The following is an 8139-nucleotide window of genomic DNA, read 5'->3' on the forward strand; positions in this document are numbered from 1 at the left end:
CTTTTCACTGCCGGTGTGTGGATAAAAAATGAAAAAATGTTTTTCACTTGTTGCATGTTGATGGGTGAGTGCAGAGCTATGTATATAGCTAGTTGGTTGTGGCATAGAGTTCTGGACACTCCCAAAAGGACTCTACATTGATGTACTGATTGTAGAAGCTTCTACAGGGACTTGGAGGAAATGATGAAATGCAATGTGGTTGTACCAGACTTCCAACAATCAGGACGACCGAGAAAGATTCACATGAACAAAAAATTTGGAACCAAAAACTTTCAAATGCAAAACGATAGGCTACAATTTGAAGATTGAGCTCCTGCAAATGCCCCCGCTCCCGTTTACTCCCCCCTCGCGCTGTGCGGCCCCCTCTCCCCTCCCCCTCCTCCTTCTCCATTGCCTCCCGTCGCGCCCCTCCGTCCCCCTCTCTTCCCTCTCCGCCCGCCATCCCCCCCCCTCTCTCCTCCATTCTCTGCCCCTCCGTCCTCTCCCTGCCTCCCCCCCTTGCGTTGCGCTACAACCCCCCCCCCCCCCGCCCCCTCCTCCCCCTCCCCGTTGCTGTGCAATTCTACCCCCCCCCTTTTCCCCTCCTTCCTCGCCTATCCTCCCCGCCCCCTCTCGTGCTGCGCTGCCATACCCCCTCCCTTTCCCTCCTCGTCTTCCCCACCCTGCGCTGCGGTGCGCTGCCCCCCCCCCCCTCCTCCTTCCTTCACCCTCCGCCACTCGCTCCCTCTCCACCATCTCTCCCCGTCCCGCTTCCCCATACCTCTCCACCCCTCCCTCTTTCCTCCCCCGCCTCCGTACCACTCCCCCCTCCTTCGTCTCTCCCATTTCCTTTCATTCCCCCACCTTTTGGAGCGCTCGTAGTTTGTCGGTGCAGTATGGCAGCCATGAGCCCGAAACCAGTGGCCCAGACGGACCCCCCCCCTTCCATCAGCCTACTGCATAACACTGACAAAGCATCAACTCTCCTTGGTGAAGCAAGCCGCCACGGACTTCTCCCAGACATCCGTTTATGGGAGAGTCATTGGCTATGCCCCTTCACGAGCAGACATCAGGGACTGGTTGCAGTAGTCCACCCTCTACCTTGAGGACAGCCACATTGAGGAGGTTGCACTCATGGGACGTGGTATCTTCTGGCTCAAGCTCTCCTCAGCACAGGCTGCGAGCGATATGGTCAAACGGTCCCCTGCTTCTGTGGGTGGGAAGATCATCCTTATGGTCCCATGGTATAGGGGTTTCAGTGTAGCGGACTTCGATGCCCGCTTCCGCATTCCTTGCCATCCAGTTACCCTCATTTTCCTAGACCTCGCAACCGAGCTTCGCCCAATCATCAAAGACCTGGGGGCGCACTTTGGTTGGCTCATGCAGGAAACCTTCGTTGATGCGGCAGCAGCCCAAGGGGTGCCATGTGTCAAAGTGGTAGTCCTAGATCTGTAGAGTATCCCCTTGGAGATCGAGATTGAGATGGACTCAGGTGTGGTGACGCAATGCATTATGGTCACTGGTCGCCCAAATCAGTGTCTAAGATGCCACGGCTTCGAGCATCAGGCGCGCTCTTGCCCTCGCTTCACGAGGACAGAACGTCATAAGGTCCCCATCCAGGCAACTCAGGATCCCCCCCGCCAGGCATCGACACCCCATCCCGAAGGGGAAGGCTAGACTGAGGTCAAAAGAAAACGGAAAGGAAACAAAACAGGACCAAAAAAGCCTTCCCATCTACAGCAAGAGCCCCCTATGGTCACCAATCAGTAGCAGCCCGGAAAGGGGAAGGAGAAGATCAGCCAGCCTTCCCCTCATCCTTCACCCCGCCCCCCCTCCCCTCCCCCCTCCTCCTAGGTCCCCCTACCTCCCCCCCCTCTAGGATCCCCCCCAGAACCACTGGTTTCAGCCCCCCCCTCTCCCTCGAGCATGATCCCGAGGGAGCCCTCCCCTCTGCTTGCACCACCTGCGGCCCCGAATCCAGCACAGACCTCCCCCGCGCCTATCCCTCCTGGCCCGGTGGAGGGGAGAGGCCCTTCCCTGCAGATGGCTAGTACCACTCCAGCTTATTCGACAGCCAACACCCCTCTCTCTGATTCAGACTCCTCATCCTCGTCCCCACACCCAAGGGCTGCTCCTAGAGCTCTTCCTTTGGAGTTTTACCGAGCAAGAACTTGGGATTATTTTGACACAGGTGGCGCAGGCGGAGGGGGGGGTTCCCTCGGGATCATGCTCGAGGGAGAGGGGGGGGCTGAAACCAACGGTGCTGGGGGGGATCCTAGAGGGGGGAGAGGGGGGGGGACCCAGGAGGAGGGGGGAGCGGAGGGGGGGCGGGGTGAAGGATGAGGGGGACGCTGGCTGATCTTCTCCTTCCCCTTATTGGGTTGCTGCTGATTGGTGACCATAGGGGGCTCTTGCTGTAGATGGGAAGGCTTTTTTGGTCCTGTTTTGTTTCCTTTCCGTTTTCTTTTGACCTCAGTCCCGCCTTCCCCTTCGAGATGGGGTGTCGATGCCTGGCGGGGGGGATCCTGAGTTGCTTGGATGGGGGCCTTCTGAGGTTCTATCCTCATGAAGCGAGGGCAGGAGCGCGCCTGGTGCCCGAAGCCGTGGCATCTAAGACACTGATCTGGGCGACTAGTGACCATAATGCACTGCGTCACCACACCTGAGTCCATCTCAATCTCAAACTCCGAGGGGATACTCTGTGGATCTAGGATTGCCACTTTGACACGTGGCACCCCTTGGGCTGCCGCCGCATCAACGAAGGTGTCCTACATGAGCTAGCCAAAGTGTGCCCCTAGGTCCTTGATGATCGGGCGAAGCTCGGTTGCGAGGCCTGGGAAAATGAGGGTAACTGGATGGCGAGGAATGTGGAAGCGGGCATCGAAGTCCGCTACACTGAAACCCCTATACCATGGGACCATAAGGATGATCTTCCCACCCACAGAAGTAGGGGACCATCTGACCATATCACTCGCAGCCTGTGCTGAGGAGAGCTTGAGCTAGAAGATACCACGTCCCATGAGTGCGACCTCCTCAATGTGGCTGTGCTCAAGGTAGAGGGTGGACTGCAACCAGTCCCTGATGTCTGCTCGTGAAGGGGCATAGCCAATGACTCTCCCATAAATGGATGTCTGGGAGAAGTCCGTGGCGGCTTGCTTCACCAAGGAGACCTGTTGCTCTGTCAGTGTTATGCGGTAGGCTGATGGAGGGGGGGGGTCCGTCTGGGCCACCGGTTCCGGGCTCATGGCCGCCATACGGCACCGACAAACTGTGAACCCTCCAAAAGGCGGGGGAATGAAAGGAAATGGCAGAGACGAAGGAGGGGGGAGTGGTACGGAGGCAGGGGAGGAAAGAGGGAGGGATGGAGAGGTATGAGGAAGCGGGAGGGGGAGAGATGGTGGAGAGGGAGCGAGTGGCAGAGGGTGAAGGAAGGAGGAGGGAGGGGGGGGGAGCGCAGCGCGGGGCAGGGAAGACGAGGAGGGAAAGGGAGGGGGTATGGCAGTGGAGCACGAGAGGGGGCGGGGAGGAGAGGCGAGGAAGGAGGGGAAAAGGGGGGGGGCAGCGTTGCGCAGCAGCGGGGAGGGGGAGGAGGGGGCGGGGGGGGTGGTAGCGCAACACGAGGGGGGGGAGGCGGGGAGAGGACGAAGGGGCGGAGAATGGAGGAGAGGGGGGGGGATGGCGGGCGGAGAGGGAAGAGAGGGGGACGGAGGGGCGCGGCGAGAGACGATGGAGAAGGAGGAGGGGGAGGGGAGAGGGGGCCGTGCAGCGCGAGGGAGGGGTAGACGAGAGCGGGGGAGGGGGGGCATTCGCAGGAGCTCCAGTGGCCAGCACCTTGCCATACTCCTTCTTGACTTTGAGAAGGCGTACAACAGGGTAGACTGGTCCTTCTTGGAAGGTACACTCTCTCGGTTTGGTTTCCCGGACCAGTGGATCAGAGGCATTGCTACCCTCTAGAGATCTGCCTCTAGCCGGGTTATCATCAGTGGTAGGATGGGGGAGAGATTCACCCTCGAGCACTCGGTGCATCAGGGCTGCCCGCTTGCACCCTACCTCTTCCTATTTTTTGCGGAGGCCATGACTCACTTCCTACGGGCCCGTACCACTGGTCTTCGAGGGATGCGCCTCCCTATTCGGGACGAGGCAGAACTTCTAGACTCCGAGTATGTAGACGACACAGCCCTGTATGTGCAGGATGATATCTAGTCACTGGAGTGAGTGAGACTGTCCTTAGAGGTTTTTTGCCTAGCCGCTAGGGCGAAAATCAATTGGCATAAGTCAGTCGGTTTTCTTACGGATCCGGGAGCCAGCTCACAGTGGGGTATTTTCCTGTGGTTTCTCTGGATTCCTAGAGGATAGACGACACGTTACCTAGGATTCCAGGTAGGCCTGGATATCACGCCAGCTCAATAGTTCTTACCGGTCCTAGTCTCCATACGACGGAAGCTAGCCTTCTGGAGCATGGCTCGGCTATCCTTGGTAGGCAGGGCCCTTGTGGTCAACCAGGTCCTTCTTGCCACCGCTTGGTACGTGGCCTCTTGCTGGTGTTTCTCAAGATCGTGTGTAGCCTAGCTGAGGAGACTGGTGTGGAACCTCCTCTGGTCTGGCTCAGATGGTTCCGGCACCACCAGAGCCCGGGTCGCCTGGTAGATGGTCATTCTCCCCCAGACAGAGGGTGGCCTCAGCATCATAGATCCAAAACTGTAGAGTCAGGCATTACTTGGCAACTTAGTCATCCGCGGTCTGGCTGACCCTAGGAGGGCAGACGTGGAAGCTCTTGCTTCAGCATGGTCTCAGCGCGTGTACCACCCAGAGAAAGGATGATTGGCAGCCGTCTATCCGGTGGATTTTCACTTCTGCCCCAGTGACTCAGCCCCGTTCCCCCTTCCTCCGTAGCCTCGTCTCGGTCTGGAGGAAGTTGCGACACAGCCTCTCCCAGGTTCCCCCTAGCTGTCGAGAGGAGATAGACAGGCAGCCCCTGATTTGGAGCAGCCACGTGACATATGATACAGGTCGCCAGCTTGGAGAGAGATCCCATATCCCTTGGGCGCTCTGGGTGCGAGGGCCCGCGCACTCGCTCCGGGTTTGGAGGGATGTCTACAGCCAGCTGAGCCCAGGCAAGTTGGCAGTAGCAGAAGGTACAGCACGTGGGATCCAGGCTCGGCGAGCGGAGATCGATGCTGCCATTCCTGCGGGATGAGAGGTGGCTAGGGCAGTTCACACCCCGTGGCATTCCTTTGGTGGTTGCAGGCCTTTTCTCGGACTCCTCGATTCATTTCTTCTCTATCGTCGATAATAGCCGTCTCCAGAGCAGAGAGGCCGTGATCGACCCCCAACTTCCCTGGCAACGCCTTCGCATCATAGGGCTGCAAGGGAAAACGTGGCATATAGACCCCCTGATTATGCAGGACCACGACTGGAGACTCTGGATCTGGGAGGGCCGTTCCTTGATAGAGGTGGAGTGGGACCCAGGGGAGTGGCACTGGCCACCATTGGAGACCCCAGAGAACCCTACCCCCTTCTTCTCTTACAGTGCGTGTACTAGTAGGCGTGCTCTTGGGGCTCTCCAACGCGGGCTACCCACACAAGCTCATAGTTGGTATGCCCAAGGGATATCTCTTTTTCTTCGCACATTCTGGAAGACTCTTTGGGCAAGCTGGCGGCTGAGGAAGATCTCTTACTTTTTGTGGATGGTGGCCCACAAGGGGCTACCAGTTGGCAGCTGGCTGAGGCAGATGGGGCAGGAGGGGCACTGCCAGATGTGTTTTCAGGAGGAGGAGTCCCTGAAGCACTGCCTTTAGAGCTGCTTGCATGCTCAGACAGTGTGGAAGGGAGTCATGGGGATCTTAGCAAGGGCTGCCCGGTCACTTGGGGAGCCGTTTGCTGGTGCAGCACCGAGATAGGACATCACTTGGCTTATGAGTTCTCTAGGCAGGATCCAGTTTTCTTCATCACGCACGCCACCTGGGCATACATGGACAGCTTCCCTTGGCAGCTGATGGAGACAAATGTAGGAGCGATGATTCGGCACCCAGTTTGGGAGATCATAGGGAGTATTGTAGGCTGGCATATTTGGACTTCCAGATGCGGGCGCAGACCTTAGGAGATCAGACTTCTTCGGCTACCCATACCCTAGCGGACATTTGGAGCACGATCATTCACATGCTCAAGGGTCAGTGGGATCAAATTCAAGGGGAGTCCCGGGCAGGGAAGGAGAAGAGACGGCGCTTCCTTCGTGACTGGGACCATCGAGAGCTGTTCTTCCAGCACTCTGCTCAGAGTCTTCAGTGGCATTACTCCCCCCACCGTGGCTGTGTCCACACCCCAATGATTATGCCCTGAGAGGCTTGTAATTAGTATTTTGCTACCTCGGGCTGTATCCGTTTTGTGATTGCAGCCCGTTGGCCTTTAGGCCCTCTTGTACTCTCGTTCTCAAGCAAGATAACTAGCACTACTTTTCTGCGAAAAAGGACGACCGAGAAAGTGCATGCACAGATGAGGACTCCATATTCCTCTTCAGCCGAGCCGCAGGCCTCCTCAGCCCCCAGCGGGTCCTTCTCCTCCAGCTGATAGAGGCCTGGCGGGTCCTTCTCCTCCATCTTCCACAAGTGCAGGTCTTCTTTGCACTCCTCGGCCAAACTTGCTTATCGGCAGATTCGACGACTTTCATGGATGAGGACGAGTTTGTGTCCTCCACCTTAGGGGTCCCAGTCATTGCAATTCCTTTTGATAGGGCCTCCCCCTTAGCAGGTGTGGGGATCCTTTCACCTATTGAGTTTCCTGCCCTTAGTAGGAGTGTTTTGGCCCAGGGGAAGTTGGTCTCCTCTACTAGGTCAGGTAAGCCTTTCCATCCACCCTCCTCTTGTCGATGAGGATAGTCAGCTGGAACATACAGGGCCTAGGCAAAGTTCCACAGCGCCGCCATAGGTAGTTGATCCAGAATTAGCTTCATCCAGGTGTCACTAGAGGTGCTATTGATATCCTTTTTATCCAGGAACACAAGTTGGATGCCAGTGATTGCTCTAAGTCTGGCAAATTGCTTTTAGGACATACCTTCTGGTCGCTTGCTATGGGCACAAGGGGAGGTACTTGCATTTCGGTCTCTCCTTCTATTCTCCCCTTGGTTGCTGGTCATGGAATTATCTCCCCCTCTAGAGCTCAATGGATCATTATTTTGATTGGAGGGAGTAAGATTGGTCTTCTCAATCTTTATGCTCCCAACAACAAAGGGGAGCGGGTCTCCTTTTGGAAGGAGTTACTCTCTTGGGCCCCCATTGCAGACTCTTGGATCATTGGTGGCAATTTCAACATGGTTGAATTGCCATCAGACAAAAAGGCAGGCAGACAGGGTGGAATTCATTCTTTGGAGAGGGCAGGCTGGGATGCCTTTCACATTATGCCACAGTCAGTCTTGTACTCTTGGTCAAACAGGAGAATACACATGCCCATCCATGCATGTATTGACAGATTTTATGTAGACGATTGGGCACTTGACAGAGGTGGATCTCTATGCATCTCTACTGCGGTTTCCACCTCACATCATTTTCCAGTGGTGTTGCAGATTCTTGAGCCTCATCGGAGGGGACGCTCTGCCAGTATCAAGATTTCGGATGCTCTTTATGCAGAGGAGAGCCTTACGGAGGATATTTTACAGATTTGGGTTTCTCACATATAGGGTGGAGCTGTCCGCCCATCTCAGGTAGCTGCAGCCTTATCCAGAATTATCATACAATCGCTGATTCCAGGAGACGTGAGATTGGTATACACCAACAGTTAGCGTCCCTTCAGAGGGAAAAGCAGAATAGCCCCACAGATGCTTGGATTCAGGAGTGCCTTGATGCAGCAAGGGCTCATATGCAGACATTGTTTGATAAGAGAGCAGAGTATTCCTTTCATGCACGGGAAGCCTTTTGGATTCAGATGGGTGGCATTGGTTTGATGAAGCAGGTGATACACCATGCACTAGAGATTTTTCTACGTCAAAAGTAACTACTTTCATTAACAATGATAAGTAGTTGTGCGGTCCTTGCCCTTGCTTAAAAGAATTAGGTCTAGGAAGGCCTCAACCTAGAGTCCTTCAAAACATGTGTGTCTACATGGTAATCATGAACTACACCTACATATTTACTTTTGGGTGGGCCATAGATTACGTATGTGTCATGG

This window comes from Dipteris shenzhenensis, chromosome 30 (genome assembly GCF_047967505.1).
Source record: "Dipteris shenzhenensis isolate YYH24624 ecotype China chromosome 30, Dip_SZ_1.0, whole genome shotgun sequence".
Taxonomy (NCBI): Eukaryota; Viridiplantae; Streptophyta; class Polypodiopsida; order Gleicheniales; family Dipteridaceae; genus Dipteris; species Dipteris shenzhenensis.